The sequence below is a fragment of the Orbicella faveolata genome, unplaced genomic scaffold (genome assembly GCF_042242905.1).
Source record: "Orbicella faveolata isolate gen_17 unplaced genomic scaffold, um_ofav_v1 contig_46, whole genome shotgun sequence".
NCBI classification, from domain to species: Eukaryota; Metazoa; Cnidaria; class Anthozoa; order Scleractinia; family Merulinidae; genus Orbicella; species Orbicella faveolata.
The window spans coordinates 26,694,146-26,712,322 of NW_028301576.1; positions in this window are offsets into that span (position 1 = coordinate 26,694,146).

Sequence of the window (18,177 nt, forward strand, 5' to 3'; positions counted from 1 at the left end):
AAGATCTACGTACTTCCAGTACAACGGATCGATTTACGAACAACGAGACGGCACAGCCATGGGGAGCCCTGTATCCGCGGTTATTGCTAATCTCTACATGGAGATATTTGAAGAACAAGCAATAGAGTCCGCACCTTGCAAACCTAAGATCTGGAAACGCTACGTAGATGATACTTTCACCATCCTGGATCGGGATAGAGTTGACGTCTTCCTGCAACACCTGAACAGTCAACAACCATCAATCCGTTTCACCATGGAGATCGAGAACAACAACGAGATCGCCTTTCTCGACACGTCAGTTTACAGAGAACCTGATGGCCGCCTTACTACCAGTGTCTACAGGAAACCAACACATACTGATCAGTACCTAGCGTGTGATTCACACCACCCTCAGTCAGTAAAGCGCGGTATTGTGAAGTGTCTGTACGATCGGGCTAAACGTCTCGTCACCAAACCATCAATAGGGACCTTAAGATACGAGGACGGGAAGGCCAGGACGGCAACGGCAGTGGACGCGGGAAACTTTCGCGGGTCCCGTCGTGTCGCCAAAAACAAAATGCTTAAGATGTGCATTTTCGCAAAGGACGGCGACGTCAATAATTGGAACCTCGTACAAGCTATTCACAGAAGCAATGACATCCATTAGACTATAAAAGAGATGATAGAAATCTTATCCTATTAGGCTTAAACGATAGTGAACAGCGATGCTGAATTTCTTTTTCTTTATAAGCGAAGCAAATATCTGTCAATATTTTAATAGAGAAACCATAATTTCCGTATGAAAAAATTAAACGAACAATCTGATCGACCTGCTTCAGATGGCTTTTTACCACTAAAGTGTTTGGGAATTCTGTCGCCGAAGAATCCTGACTTTTGTTGAACGTTTCAATTTCCATCTGTACTTGTAACAAGCATTATAAAAATCAAACAAACGTTGCATCAAATTCCGGGTAGTATAAAAACAACAACTAAACATCAGTTTGAAAATGTGTATTTTATTTGCTCGATAGATGCTCCATGGCATTCATTCTTACAACAATTTATCAACTGTACTTACACTGTTGTATTCTCAATGCATAGAGTTTGTATTGAGCTTGCACACTCGTGATAGCGTCCGCACAGTGGCTGCAGAAACACAAACGAACAGACGAGGAATATTTTTACTCACATTTCCGTATCTCAGCGTAGTATTCTACACTACAATCACGAAAACTGTGAACGCTATAAACATTTCTATCAATATAACTGAAAATAAAGTCGATTGGAACAGTTATCGGGGCAAAACAAGTGCAAAATACTCACGTCTTCGATACCACGGCTAGTCGGGCGAAATGGCGTCCTCGACGAGATGAGGACGGCAGAGAGATTAGGCGAGAGTTCTCGTGCGCATGCCCGGTTGAGTAAATTTACTTCCGGCAGCCGTCGTAGCTCGTCCCGCGCTGGTATCTTAAGGTGCCTAATAATCGCTGGAGAGAAGAAACATCTGTCATCTGTACTTGTTTCTAACGGATATCCCTCCTCTTTTGTACAGAAGATCACAAAGGCACGAACAACCCCAAGAAGAGAGCCTGTCGCAGAATTTAAATCCACCGCCATTTTACCTTATGTCCAAGGAGTTTCGGAGTCTCTCCGCCGCTGCCTAGAACAACAAGGCATTCGCACCGTCTTTAAGAGCTTCTGCCGGTGAGACCGGGGCAGACTTGGAAATGAAGGTTGACCGATTTCGCTTAAAATTGGTACACAAAGTCGTTATGTGGACTTATGTAATATACCAAAGTTTCAGCTTCAACGACCATTTTTTAGCCGAGTTCTGGATATCAGCCCCTCAGGGGTCCCCAGAAGCTGATTTTCAGTGTAATTTTGGCCACTTTTCAATCTCTCTTTTAGCAACGTACAATTAATTTCAGACAAACCCAAAACCATATTTGTAATGCCCTATTCTTAGGCGCTTATGGGTGAAAACATTAGCTCGCGGGAATTTTTTGATCGCCTGTGGCTGTAATCACAACTTGGTTCTATTTGAAGCATATGGAAAGCAACCGGAAATGGCCTGTTTTTCAGATCGCATAATTTCCATGCCCATGTTTTACACCGTAAAGTCTTAGTATCCCTGCAAAGTTCAGCTCTTAGTTTAGTAATATCAAGAAAAAAATACTAAGGTTGAGGCTTTTTTACTAGGAAACACTTTCAGAGAAATTACCTACTACGCACTTCCTGTCAAGGTCTAAATTCCTTATTAGGAGAGATTTTTAGACACCAGCCGCACAGTTAACAACCAGTCAATTATCCCAAAGTAAATTATTTAAAGGAACTATATATTTCCAAACCATGAGCTAGAAATTAATTTCCCTACTGACGGATTTGAAGCTAAATTTGTACCCTGTGCCCAGGTGACTGGAAGGTGAGGGGAAAACTTTATACGTTGATAACAAGAAATATAATCAAAATACAATGAAACAAGCTGTTTACTGAGTGTATAAGTTAGCTGGGAAAAGCTGAGCAAAAAAAACACACACAACAAAAGCCTTACGGGACTCTGCCTTGTTTCCATGGCAACCTTGCTTTGTCAGGCATAATAATTACCCTAAGTTTGAGCTTTTTAATCTAATTCTCTTTTTTTTATTGACGTTTTCAAGTTTCTTGGGACAAACAGTTTTTTGCACCTTTTCATTCATTTAGTACCCTTTCTCTTCTCTTTTAAGTTTGTTATAATTGGCAGAAACGATATTTTGACTTCATGGAATAGTCATGAATTCGGACTAGTGGATTCAATACGACGGGTGTTTTGGAATTTATGACATTCTGACGTCACGTGCCTTCGTAGCTGACTATTCACTATTATAAGAATTTTAAGCCGTGAGTTTTTTTCTCCTTTCCCCTGCCAGAAGATCACAAATACCTTGTGTGACTAGTGGTACTGAAATTTCCGACTTAATTGCGACATACCCAGAGGTGCTTTCCTTCAAGCTTCGATCTTTGCTCCTCTTTGGTATCGATTCTAAATACGAATACAATCGTTACGATAGAGACTGGAAGTAAGTAAGCCTCGTAATACAATAGAGGGACCGGAAATTACATTTGTTCGCATAACACGCGAAGCTTCTCCTCTGTTATTTAATATTGGGCATGTGAAACTACTTAATTCATCTCCAAGCCCTTTCGACTCTTGAAATGAAACAACATCCAATTTGGTGTCGAAAATGTTAGCAGTTGAATTGTTTGTGGGTAGACAATTTAAGTTAGAGATATTTTGTTCAAATGTGTATGCAGAGGATGATGGAACAACTATCCTTGAACCAGTGGAACGAATTAAAGACATTAAAGCGTGTGAAAAAAAAAAACTCTTTGAACGTGCAAAATAAATTTATGCCTGATGAACATGCATGCAGTCACTCTACCCTTGGATACCCATGGGATGCAATAGGTATTACTATGCCGAACTCCTCAAATATGCTATCTGAAACGTTAGCGGTAACCTTTTTCGGTTTCTTCAATTTCTGCTTTCTCCTTGATGGAAAGAACGGTGTTGACATGGCGCACTTTGGTCACGCAAACAGGTGAATTTTCCACGGTGACGGGGGCAAATCACAATCTTCTTTAATTCATACTTTAACTTCCATTCAGGGAAGTTGTCAACTCTGTGAGACGCGGCCAGTTTATTACCACTGACCAGTGTCCACTTTAATTTAACCAGCAGGTGGGAAACATCTCGATCTAACGTCACTATTGGGAGAGTCACAGCAGGCTCTGATGTCTTGTTATCTCATGCCCTGCAAATGTCATCTTTTCAAAATTAAAGGGACACCGTATCCTCATGTTTTTAGTTTTGCAGGGGACTAAATTGTAATAGCCAGACTTTTACTCCTCTGCGTTTCAAGCACACTCAAATAAAACAAATTCACTTACAGACTAAATATATTTAATAAGTTTAATCAATCGATCGCAGATAGTTTCTTTTCCTGTAAATAAACAATCCAGCCAGCAAGATATCCACGTGCTGGCCATATATTCATTTCCCGCTAACATTTTATCAATTTACGACAGACTAAGTAAGCATTTAACGTAGTAACTCATTCGGATTCTATACAAAAGCAACTGCCTAGCGCATAGCACGGTCGCAGCCTAATGGTTAGCGGGCTGGACTCCGGATCGAGCGTTCCTGGTTACTAGGGCGTTGCCATGTCATCTTGCAAAAGGCAATTTTCTTTCACAGAGCCTCTCCCCACCCAGATGTATAAATGGGAGCCGGTGATTGTCATCCTGTCCAGGGAGGAAGAGCAATAACCAATTTAAGCTCCAGCAGGTATGAGGCACTGGGCCTTGTGACGACTTACCGTATCACCCACAGCAAGCATACTGGTCGTCCTGGGGATTATCAGTTCTTGTTATGGAAATCGGAGTTAAGGGCCAGCAATTCTACAGCTAGGGGTGCCATAAGCAGTAGTCTTTGAAGGAAAATCCTCTCCTCCCCTGTCCTATCTTTGGATATATGCAGTACACCGATTTAGTCTGGATCTGTACTGACTGAAAACGCAACAAATGAAAAATCCCGATAGAGAAAGGGAAAGTGTGCCGATGAATGATTTTCTGGCAATTTGGTCAGACATTCAGCGACTTGTGATTGCATTTAGAGTGACTGATAAGTTGTTTTTCTTCGGAAAAGAAGTCCCAGACAGGTGGGTACGTTATACTGGTTATGGTACGAGATGGGACCACAAAGCTTGGCGGCTTTTACCTGATTTAATGAGCGCTTCATTACTCGGGGCCACAGACTTGTTTCATTGAACGAGTTGAATGTTAAAGGTAACCTTAATATTGCAGTTTGGACCAAAAAAGATGCAAAGGTGCATTGTGATTAACCGGGAAGAGATGGATTGTTAGGTATATGTGTATATTTTTTTTTTTTCCACGGCGACTCGGACATTATCCGTAATTTTCAAGACTTCCTCCACATAATTTATAACCGTTGCTGGACCAAAGTCTGATCGGTCCGAAAAAAAAAAAATCACATGAAAATTTCTGACTAATGGTAACTCTTTTTGGTTACAATTAACTTCAGAGTCTCTAATTCATGGCTTTGTTGAAACTTCAACCGGAAGTGGCCTGGTTAGTCATGTTCTCGTAAGTTCTTTCTTAGTAAAAAGGCCTCAACCTTAGTATTTTTTTCTTGATATTATTAAACTAAGGGCTGAACTTTGCAGGGATACTAAGACTTCAGGATATAAAACATGGGCATGGAAAATATGCGGTCTTAAAAACAGGCCATTTCCGGTTGCTTCTCAAATGCTTCAAATAGGACTAAGTTGTGATAACAGCCACAGGCTAACGAAAAATTCCCGCGAACTAATGTTTTCAGTCATAAAAGCCTAAGAATAGGGCATTGCAAACATGGCTTAGTTTTTGTCTGAAATTAATTGTACGTTGCTAAAAGAGAGATTGAAAAGTGGCCAGAATTGCACTGAAAATCAGCCACTGGGGACCTCTAAGGGGCTAATATCCAGAATTCGACTAAAAGAACGTCGTTGAAGCTGAAACTTGGGGCTATTACATAAGTTCACATAACGACTTTGTGTATCAATTTTAAGCGAAATCGGTCAACCTTCATTTCCAAGTCTGCCCCGGTCTCTCAGGCAGAAGCTCTTAAGTCCGACACGACACTTCGGTCACACTTAGTGCGACCAAAGGACACTGTCACCCCGGCTAAACAAGATGGTGTTCTCTACAAGATTCCCAGTGAGTGCGGCAAAGTCTACATCGGAGAAACAGGGAGATCTATGCAGGAGAGGATCAAAGAACACGACAGGGATATACGACTCGCCAGTACCCAGACCTCCGCCGTTTCTGAACACAGCCACGAGACCGGCCACTATCCTATCTGGAATGAGGTCAAGTTTATTGATCGAGATCCTCACTGGTACACACGTAGGGTCAAGGAAGCTATTCACATAAGACTTCACCCTAACGACATCAACAGGGATAGTGGAATTGAAATTCCTGAAGCATGGATACCCACGATCAAGAAACACAACAACAGGAACAGTGAGGGAACAGCTACTCGCCAGAACAATGGAACAATAGGAGGATCGAAATGCACCAATCACAGCCGACCTTTGTGATATAAATGATACCGTACAATCAGTCGACCTTATCGCCTGAAGACTAGCAGTAAGCAGTCGAAACGTCGCGATCTACATCTCAAGTGACTACATCGTGAGACTAACGATAATGCACTTTATTATAAAAATATCTTTAGCCAATATTAAGGACACTAAAAATTTCTATCGATATTTACTTTTGTTGATCTTCCTTGGACAAAAAACAACAACAACAACAACAACAACGTTGTTTCTAAAGGAACAAGCCATACCTTTAGTTAATATGCTTGAGTTTTGCCGTTTAGGGAAAAGAACGAGTTTTATACGATTTAATGAAATACATGTAATTGTATTGAAATTACAAATTTTTAACACACGAAAAGTATGTTCTTTTAAAAATGTCACCCTCGGCCCATCTGCAAGCTATGATGTAGCCCTCGCAATTCCTTCGTTTCAAAACCAATTAAATGCAAGTAGCCAACTCGCGTCAAGGGAAAAAATCTAGTTCAACAGTTGTTAAAATGTAAACAGTAAACAGCCAAAAAGTAGAGTTCAGTTCTACGACTTTATGACTTTTACGAGGTGTAGATGACCTCTGTTCGCAAATTCTCTTGTTGAAACAAAACAAAATCAGTTTGTTTTTTTTTAATTATTAAAAATGAAATTTGAAATCAGAACATTTTGTTCTTTGTATATCATTATTAGTATTCGTTATGAACATTAGTCTCATAGCCAACCAAGCATACTGAACACTACGAATAATTTCTGTGTCACGGGTAATCATGTCAAGTTCGCGCACTCTGTGTTGCTTGCCGTCAGTGAAGAAGCAAAAACATGACTTCCATTTTTTTTTTTTCCTTCAATGTATAATAAAACAATTATTAGATTCGGTTTTTGTGATATCCAGAATAATCAAGGTCTCGGTAAGGGTTATCAGCCTCAGCTTTTGGCTTCGGCTGATAATCCCTACCTCGACCTTGATTATTCTGGATATCACAAAAACCCATCCAATGTTTGCTTATAATTTGCTCTTGCGATCGACCTCGCCAGACAAAACAATTTCGGTTCGAAGCAGTGTACTTTAAGCTCTGTAGCTTTCTTCACACTCTTTGCGTGGCGTTTAAAGTTACTAAGGCTCCCTAAGTCACCCCAAAAGGAAATCAGGTTCTAGAATGAAATTGTTCGAGAACCTTGCGGAACTTCGGAAAAGGCAATTAGAACACTAATGGCCGCCATGTTTGCGAAGAAGCGGAGATAGAAGCATGAAACTGGTAACTAAACTGCAGACAGAGGTAGAGCACAGACTTGGAGCAGACTGAATCAAACTCCAACAGGACACACAACAGACGAAATATGACGGTATAAAGGGTTTCCAGAATCACCAGACGAGGTCAATGTACAGTAGACAAAAATTTACTTTTGTATGTAAAAAAATGTTGCTATTTGTCCTGAAAAGTCAGTACTGTTCGGCCATTAAGTGCCTCATGCGCTAAAAAGTCGATCATACGCTTGTGTAGAGACCAGGGTCCCAAAAGGGGGGTCTCCAGAGTCCTGGCCCCAGTTGTTCGAAGGCTGGATGACGCTATCCACCGGACAAATCACTATTCATTGGATAAGCGCAGACCAGGAGCAGACAAAACAAACCACGCTGTCCACTGGGTAGTGATTCGTCCCGTGAATAGCGTTATCCACGCTTTGCCGAACAACTGGTCCCTGGAGCCCGGACTTTTTGGCCGCGGACCCCCGAGCCAATCATTTCACTGCCTGGAGCCCGAATCTTTTTTTGCTGCGGAGCCCGGAGCCCTGGAAGTTTTGCGGTGAAGCCCAGACCCTAAAGTACAAGATTCAGTCACTTTAAGTACCCAGTAAATAAATGGAATCTAGCGAGGAGAAAGTCCAACAGATATATAAGAGAAACATGCATTCCTTTTTTCAATTTGTCTATTGTGTAACGCAATTATCCTAGGGTGTTTCTTTGTTTTCTGTAGTTTTTGACCCTTAGGGTAGTATTTAATTAATTCAAGTCTGCTCAAGATTAGAGACGGCCGAAATAAATCAGTTAATGAACATACTAACGAAGACTCCCAGATGGACTAAAGAGTCAATATAAATAGTATTTGATAGTCAGAGTTTAAATTCAACTTGTTCTCAAGGAAAGATAACGTTCCGCAGGTAAAACTCATTTTATCAAGAGGAAAAAAAAACAAAACTTCATGAATGCCAAGTTTATTGGCTACCTCGTCGAAGGAGGTAGCATGGATTTTCATGGAGTACACACCGAGGAGAAAGTTGATCGGGCGACGACATTTTTAGTTTCAGGGACTCGAAAATGCCATTTCCCTGACGTTCTCCAGGGTACGGTTTCATAAATCAAAACGTGGAAAAATGTTGCATATTTAGTGACTTATGCTGTCTGAGTATGCATCGACCTTTCGGATAATTAATACTAAGTTTAATAGGAGAGACTATATGTCAAACTAGCCAGCCGATTTAATTATTAAAGAAGCTTTTCACTAACACAGGGCCATGGCCAGAAAAAAATATGACTGTGGCAATGTCCATGCAAAAGTTATGACTGAGCCCATGGTTAATTCTTCTCCTCGGTATTTAGAGTGTTTTTGATAACCATGAAAAAAAAAAAAAAAAAAAAAAAAAAGAATCAAAAGAAACAAACGAAATCACAGAGGTAAGTGCCTCGGTTTGCCTGTTTCTAGCTACAGTCCTGCCCATAAATATACAAATATTGTATTGTTCTGGATTTCCGGGGGTATACTCGTGGATACGTGCATATACGGCTGTTACGCCCCTAAAATCACGGTTCTGGATGTATCATTTATCTCCAAATAATTTTTGATCATGAACTCCCGGTTTGTATAAGCACGCTGCTGCGTCAAGCAATGTTTCTTTCAGTTATCGAAATACACTTATTTGAACTTCCACTGTTGTCCTTTTGACATAGCAGGATTTTTGAGTGGCCTTGCTTTTAAAACTGCCTGAAACCTCAATGCTAGGGAAAAAAGACCGAGTCACTGCAACATGACGGCAAACGTAAATGCATGTTACAACTGACAGACTGCTGGAAGCGACTAGTTTTCCCGCCATGTATTACATTTTCTGTTTTCTCTTGCAAAAAAAAACAAAAAAGACAGAACAAAGACGGAAAAGCGCAGATGTTTTAATTCCACTTTTCTCTCCTAATTTCGTTCTGGGTGAAATTTGGACTGCAGTCTACTAGACAACAGTCTTAGCGGTGAACCCCAGAGCCTTAATTTAAAGTAGTTGCTGTGGAGCCCCAGAGCCCCACTTTTTTGGCTTTGGGCCCCGTGGCCTCACAGTTTTAGGCCCAGAACCCTGGAGCCCTAGAACCCTTCGGGGCCCTGAGAGATGGCCGTTGTTCAAACTACGGTTTTCTACTATAAGAAAGTGTAAAGAAAAGCTATTTATTCCATTTGCAATGTTTGTTGTTTTTTTTTTTACCTTAGCCCAAAAATAATGTATCTTCATGCAACCTTGTACGCTGAATATACAGCCTACGCATATGTCTTTTGTTACATGTAAAGTCTCGTTGGCACATTTATCTTGTAAACTGAGCGTAGTTAGTTGACAATTTCAATGAAGACAACTCTATTCGTGCCTTAAAGGTTTTCGTTAGTTGCTTCTTTCAGGTGTCAAGCTGACTTTATTTAGCCCTCTTTATTTTGTTCCCTACATGATGTAATCTCGCATTGCGTAAGTATAATAGAGTACTCTTAGCCGCGTAATACGACTTACATCTCGACGATTTACATAGAAGAGTTGTACATTGAAGGCGTATAGCGAAGTTACGAAGAATAAACGTGATTTCAGTTGTAGCAGATCCGACGATAACTTGGAACCCGCGATAAGTTCCTCTCCCGCACCAAGCGACTTGCTCCGAGCTAATCTTTCCCCAAAGCGCAGTCGTCCAATTAGTTAGCCTCTCCACGCCCGTTCCCCCAGTTTAGAGTTCAGAGCGGAAAAAACCGTTCTCACACTCGTGCGGCCGGACTGACCGCGACATTTTCTAAAGCCGATTGTTTGACGCGCGATGAAACTGAATGGTTAACGTTCTATCTTATAGAATCGAAAACCCACGAAGTCTTCCCTATGAATGTTACGGCAGGAAAAGCGTACCGTATGGTTCACCAGCGACACGAACTAAAACTTCCGTAAATTGTGACTAAGCGCATTTTTATATGTAGAAAAAACATCCCCTTCGGTAGGGTTACCATCTCCCAGATACATGTTTATGTATACTCTACATGTCTCCATCTGTCCCAAAATATCCAAAATGCTAACACAAACAAAAATAAGTTGGCCTAATTTCTATTTTTTTTTTTTTTTCGTGTGGAATCATCCCCTAAACACGTTTAAAAGTAAGGCCCTTGGAAATGGGATTTCCGGCATTGTGATGGTAATAGGACTGATTGGAGTTCAATTCGGTCTGTAATCATACGAGCGATAACAAAATCGGAAGATCGCGCAGTGGGAGTACGATTTGTTTATCACGAGTATGATTACAGACCGAATTGGACGACACAAAGTCTTATTACCAACTAATAATAAAAGTCCAATTTCCGAGAAAGGAATAGCCAAGTTACGAGAGAAAGAGAAATTCGGATTTGCATTAAAAGACTGACACAGGAGGCGTAATATTGTTTCGATTGATTTAAACCACAACTTCGAATGTGATTGGTTGATTTAAACTACTACTTTGAATGTGATTCGCTTATTGAATTGTCAAATAACAAACTGTCCGATAACAACTCGGGGAGTAAATTAGTGAAAAATAGGAGCTTTTTTTTTTCAAACCACTCACAATCGAGGAAATTGTAGGGTTAAGGCCTTGTCAAGTTTGCTGTTAATCTCGGCGAGTGATTCCGCCATGTTTGTACAGCCGTGGCAATATTCTATCTCGCAGTCCTCATTATCAGTTTGCGAGCCTTTACTTCGTTTTCTTCTTTTGCGAGTGGAGCTTTCCTTGTTTGCTTGTTGTTCATCTGCCATTTTCTCAGCTCTCGGGCTCCCTAGGAGGATTACATTTGCTTTGAAGGCGGAGCGCTTCAGAAGACGTCCGACCTCGCCGAAAGCTAGACCCAGTCTCAATTGTAATTTTTATGATCATGGGAGTTATTTGTTTGTAAAGTATTTTTGTAGAAGGAGTAAAAATCTAAAAAAAAAAATATTGTCCATCAACAAGTTATCTTCAGACAGAACTAAGAAAGAAAGAAAGAATATATAAGGTATGGTAACGTAGGCCGGATGCAAGTAGTTTTAAATTGTGGCGGAAGTTTTATCTTGTAAGTTCTATATATAATAATATACGATCACCCAAGGGCGTAGCGTGTATTTGTCATGCAGTACACACCGCAGACAAATTAATCGAGGGATTTTTGGGTCATTACCCGGCCCCCTCCCCTTTCACAAAATTGTTATTTCTAACGGCTCTGAAGTGTCATATCTCGCGTTTACCAAAGAACAGTTTCCCAAATGGAATGGAATTACTCTAGACTTTTATATATTAAACCTCAGGAGAGACTTGTGACGCGTAAACCAGACGATTTGATTGTTGAAGACGGTTTTCGTCAGTGACCATAAGCTTTTTTTTTTTTTTTTCTGAATTTCTAGAGGTACGCGCGTGCATATATGGTCGATACGTCCCTGTGATCCATACACGTGTAGCTAGCCGTTAGAGCAAAGAACAAAATGTTTCCCCACCCCCTCGCTCCTTGTGTACACTTTCTTTGTTCCTATTTCTTCGTCATGGCGGCGTTTTGGTTACAAATTTTGACGTGATTCACACCTGGGGCCCGTTTCCCCTAAACACCTTTATCACTAGAATTACACCTACCAGAGACAATATTTACATGAACTGGGAACTGGTAAAAAACAAACTAATAAAGGCTGCTAACCCCAAGAAGGCTACTGGTCCTGACCATGTTTCTCCAAGGGACCTCTCCATAATTGGCGACCCTGTTATCCATAGTCTATTACCAATTTTTACGAAGAGTGTGAGAGATGCATCTTTCCCCTCCAGCTGGAAATTATCACGTGTCAATCCCATATTTAAGAAAGGATCACCAATAGACGTAAACAACTACAGACCTATCTCCCTTCTCAGTATCCCAGGAAAAATCTTAGAAGATATTGTGAGCGATACCTTAAACAACCATATGGATACACAAGGTTTATTATGCAACAACCAATGGGGATTTCGAAAAAATTATTCAACTGAGAGCCTTTTACTTCATCTAACAGAGACTTGGAGAAATGCACTGGACAAGGGCCTGAAAGTGGGTGTCCTTTTTATCGATTTCCGGAAAGCTTTTGACACTGTGAACCATACTATCCTACAAGAAGAGCTAAAAGCCATTGGTGTATCAGGTGACCTGCTTTCCTGGCTTGATGATTACATGTCTGCACGTAAGCAGTTTGTCCAATTATCAGAATATCAGTCCGAGCCCAAAACCATTACGTTTGGAGTCCCCCAAGGCTCAATATTAGGGCCCAAATTATTTTCAATCTTCGTAAACGATCTTCCTGAATCGATAACAAGTGGTAATGTCTTTATGTTTGCTGATGATACCACAATTGACACAATTAGCAAGGATATCGACAATATCACCCTGACACTGCAATCCATTTTAGACCAGGTATACACCTGGTGTCAGTCTAACAGATTAATAGCCCACGAATCGAAGACGGAAGCCCTGATAATTTCAAGACAGAGCTTTATTGGTCCCTTGCGACGTTTGACTTACGGCAGTAGCACTATTGAGTACAAACAATCATCCAAATGTCTTGGGTTAACAATCGACAACAAGCTATCATGGTATGAACACATCGGGAACGTTTGTAAGTCCTTCAGTAACAAAGTTGCAGTCTTAAAACGGATAAAGTTCCTACCAAAACCAGTCTTGGAAACTATTTATTATAAAACAATCATCCCCAGTGTCCTATATGGTATTGCAGTCTGGGGATCTTGTTCTCCAGCTTTGTTAGATGATTTAGACCGAATTCATTTGAGAGCAACAAGAATTATTAATAGTCTACCGCATTACATCCATGGTGATCACATCAGGAACGCTCCATATTGGAACCCTATTGTTTCATTTTACATTAAGAGACTTTTAGTTATTACATACAATATTTACCATGGAAATAGCATCAATCCTCTAAAGGACTTACTAGTGAAACCCGAGTCTACTTATAGCTTTAGAAAATCCTTAAATTTTGAGGTGGATAGACCAAGAACAGAAGTGGGAAGATCTTCTTTTAAACATCGTGCTGCATTATCCTGGAATTTCCTTCCCGATGACATCAAGTCTTGCTCTAACCTTGATTCTTTCAAGAAAAAACTTAAGGCAAATAAGAGTCTCTTAAATTCTATCAGTTTCACTAAAGCGTCCTGCTGCGTTACTAACAAATATCTGGACTTCAAATATTTTTGATTAATTAATTTATTTATTTTTACTGTACATTGTTATTAACTCATCTATTTTACCTATCATTATTTATTCAGCTATTGTAAATAAATTTTGGATCATGTATTATGTAGGATCTTATTGTAATTTATTATCTTAGATAGTGCAGGTCCACATCAGGACTTAACGTCTTGCCAATTGATCTGTAACCTGCTTTATCAAATAAATCATGTATGTATGTATGTATGTATGTATGTATGTATGTCCTGAAAGGTTTTCGCACCCGGAAAGCCGTAGCAAAATTTCAAACCATATGATTACAGAGCTGTTCATTCACATATTCTTAAGATGAACAGAGGTTATCTTCAAACAAGAAGTTTCAGGCGTATACACCTCTCGGTTTTTAGATACAGATTATCTTAAAATGGCTTCGCGGGCTCGAAAAGCCGAAATGCTGAAGTCTGACTGAGAGATGCTACCCAGGGTAAGAGGGAGGGAGGGGGTACTCCCGGAAAAATTGGGTGGGTGTGTGCTGCCCGCTTCCCAAAACCCTTACCCTATTTATGAACAAAGTCTGCGATTTTCCCTATTTATGACTTGAGCAAAAATTCGAAACCTTATTTCTGACTTGGCGTCCGTTTCTCGAAAATCCGGGAAACTTTTCGAACCCGCAAAGCCATTTTTAGTTAGTCGGTATTTGAAGACAGCGAGGTGTATACGCTTGAAACTTCTCCTATGAAGAGAACCTCTGTTTCTGTTAAGAATATGTGTATAAATCAGCTCTGAAGCCATAAGGTTTGAGATTTTGCTACGGTTTTTCGGGTGCAAAAACTTTTCGGAACCTTCGAGAAACGGGTCCTAGACCTTTCAATCAACACCCTGTTTCAGACCTGCGGTTTTATTCCCTAGTTCAGACCGATTTGAAAGGCATTGAAGGCTTTTGTTGACGGTCTTATTGATAATGATGAAAAAGTAGCTTCTTCTAAAAAGTGTACCCAATTCAAGACTAGAGTGCAAAAATCAAACCCTATTTATGGCCAAAATAGCAAAATCGATACCCTGTTTATGACCAAAACGGCTGAAAAACCATACCTTTGGGGCCGCACACACCTATACACCCCATATAAGGGATCACCTCGGGGTTCACACACACACACATTTAAGACCATATTATTCTCAAAGCTTTATTCTGACTCTGACAACATATGCTAGTGCCTCCAAAAAAGATTACAGTACTTAAAATAGCTAATAGTACCTAATACTAACTCATGTATTTTTCGGCGCTAAAAAACAAAGGCGCAGCCGGAGAAGACCTTTGTTCCCATGATTATTAGAAGGAAAATCTATGTAGTTTACATGAAGTACAAACACTTGAGTCACATGTATTCGGAGGTGTGATCGAGTGCGATCTAACCTCAGCAGGTTTGTGTTTTGTATTGTAGCGTTTGATGTCCTGCAGGATTCAGGTAAGTTGTAATTTCCTCATTTTGTTCCTTATTTCAGTGCTTCAATGCGAAGACAACAGCCCTTTGCATTATTTTAGCAAAGCAAGCTCGTTGACTCTAATTCCACGCGATGTAGTGGAATCCCATTCTTGCAAGAAATTCGAGCTGCCGGTCGCGCGCCTTGTGCTGATAATAAATGTTTGTTTTTTTCACGAGAGTTACATTTAGCTCAGCTTCCCCTGGTTACCTATCGACAACAAAGCAGAAGCATCGTGTTTTACATCGTAAATGATATTTCCACTCCGTTCTGTCAGATAAACGAACAACCACAGTTTCACGTGGATCGTCGGCCTTCCCATCCATCGATGCGAGTCTCATGTCAATTTACTTTTTTCTAAGTTTTGTTTTGTTTGTCTTTACTTGGTAGCCTCCAAAAGCTAACTACATAAATTTCTTCGTGTAAAGTCCTTTCAGCGTTGTCTGTTCACCGCAAAAACGAGTTCCTTATCTCCTTGGTGTAAATCTCTTAAATTTGAAGAGAAAGGGTGATAGCCCACCCGGGGTTAGGGCATTTTTCTTTCACTCCAAGACTCACGTCTCTCATGTTAATCGTTTGCAACTTTGAAATAGTCGTAAGACACAATTAAGGGTAGAAGAAAACTTCTAACAGACTTCTTCAACAACCCAAATGTGTTTAGTATCAGTATACCAAGATTTGAACCCAGGTCAGACTGGTGTAAGGGTAGCTCCATGCCAGCTCTGCCCTCTTCACACTATGTTCAGTTTATGAATAGCTAAAGAAATATTTAATAGACCACAAGTTTTTATGGTTTATAGGCTGATAAACTGTGTGGGATGTTGGAGGAACACGAGAAGAATTAAACCATAAAAACCGTAGAAACTTGTGGTCTATTGCATTTATACAATAATTCAAAAGAAAATTTCCATGAGTTTATTGGCACAATAAACCATAGCTGATCGACCAACCAGAGTGCGCACATTCATATGATTATTATATAAATTTTCATATGCGATGTCAAAGGAGAAAAAACTGTAAACCCTTATGTAAACCCTTTACAGTACAATCTACAACAACAACAACAACAACAACAACAACAATTATTTGTACCCCTTTTTGCATTCTTTACAATACATATTAATGTTTATAAATATCTATAAAAGAGTACTGACTACCCTAAATAACCACAAAGAGCTATGACAAGGTGGCACTGATCAAATTATAGTCCTTTTTTTACTTTAATTCATTTCTTTGTAAAACATATCTATGTTGTCTTGCAAATGGAACAAAAATACTTCATTTACTTTGACTAAAAATGTGCGAAACTTTGCTGATCTCTGGCATTACACACAATACATACATGCAATTCAAAAGTTGGCATATTGGAACAATGTAAGTTAGAAAAAGGAGGATTTTTTCCAGGCCTGACTTGATCTGATTTTTGCCTAAGATCGTGCTACATCACACTAGCCATAAATCTGTATAAATCAAAACTAAGAAAAATTGAAATGCACACTACTGGGATAAGAGAGTACCAAGGGTATTGTAATTAATATCCAACCGTATTTTGAAAATACAGATCTTCCAAAAGAGGAAGGGATGCAGGCTTTCAGCCAGATGGGCATCCAGGTGTCCTGTGGAGGACCATTTTCTATAGCAAGTAATTTTATTTGTCATATGTTGCCTTATGAATTGCTTATTTGAGCAGCCCCTGGAGCACATTTTGGACGGCCACTTCTCAAATTCTGGCTTAAAACCTGAAGGATTGTATATCATCATCTAATGCACATAGGAAAGAAATCATTGCTCAAGGTGAGCATAAAGCATCATAAATGAATGTTATCCTTTGCAAGTAATTTTACCACCTTTGTTGAAAATGCCTGGCTTGGCTGAAGTGCAGGGCACACCAGTATATCCCCTATACCACAAACAAAGTGAAACCTTGAAATGAAACAGGATGAAACCAAAGCTGATCAGCTGCAATTTGGTAGACCAGTGAAATCCATAAAATAACTTGTTTAAAAGAGCTCAGAAGTTAAAGGGGCTTTTCCGTTTTGGGACCATATGCCCCAAAGGTGATTACAGTTGCCTTATCCACACCTTACTTGTCTCAGTTTGCACATACAGCTGATACTTTTGGCAGTGAAGAAAAGTATAAAGCCTCGTCTACACGAGCAATTTTTATGTGACAATTTTTATTTGACAATTCTTATTTGCTCATATAGACCAGGAAAATTGACCAACTTTTGTGTGACAAATACATTTGCTGAAAAGCTGGTGTGTTAGCTTTTATGTGGCAAATAAAACTTGTCACATACGATTAAAATGGCTCAAGCAGACGAATCAGGACATAAAATGTGGCAAATATGTTTGAAAGTGCCATATTTTCGGGGGGCAACTATGCAGCCCCGCCTTTGTCCTGGGTATCTCTGCTGTCCAAAGTCATTACTGGCACACTAAACCTTGAACTGCTGACAAAATATGTTCTGTGCCGTCTACACTGCCAGACATATTTGTCACAAAAAAATTGTCACATAATTAAGAAAAGCCTATAGGTGGATTTCACCTTATGTCACACCATCTTGGTGGTCTAATCAATGAACCATCTCACCATTGGGAATTTAAACTATGTTCATGCACATTTAGAAAAACATTTTCTATTGTCTTGTCACTTGCTGCCTTCTCACGTGGGTGCAACACCTATTATCTTAATAAAAGTGTAATTAAAATTATTTCAAGATCAACTTACAGAAACATTATTGACTTTATAATGACAGTAAAACACTTACAATGGCGCCGGCAGACCACTGAGTTTTATATACTTTTATATACCGCCTCCAGGGCACTTTGCAGTTTCCTCTCTGACCGTTCATATCCCAACTTCACTGCAGAAGCAGCATACCCTTTGAGGTGAAGAGTTTCTCTTATCTTTTCATGAGGAATTTTGGTAATCCGAGGGCTTGGTAGTAGCATAACATCTTTGAGGAAAAAGCCTGCTTCCCTATGGCAATTTGAGTCCTTTTGTCGTTTCCTTGATTCTGCAGAATGAGGCACACTTGCAGGCGCCATTCGGGTTACTGTGCTGCCAACAGATGGAAAAAGTCTTGCTACTGCTTGTGATACTGACATAATTGACGACGAATTTGTTTACACTGGTAATTTGTATTGGTGCCAAT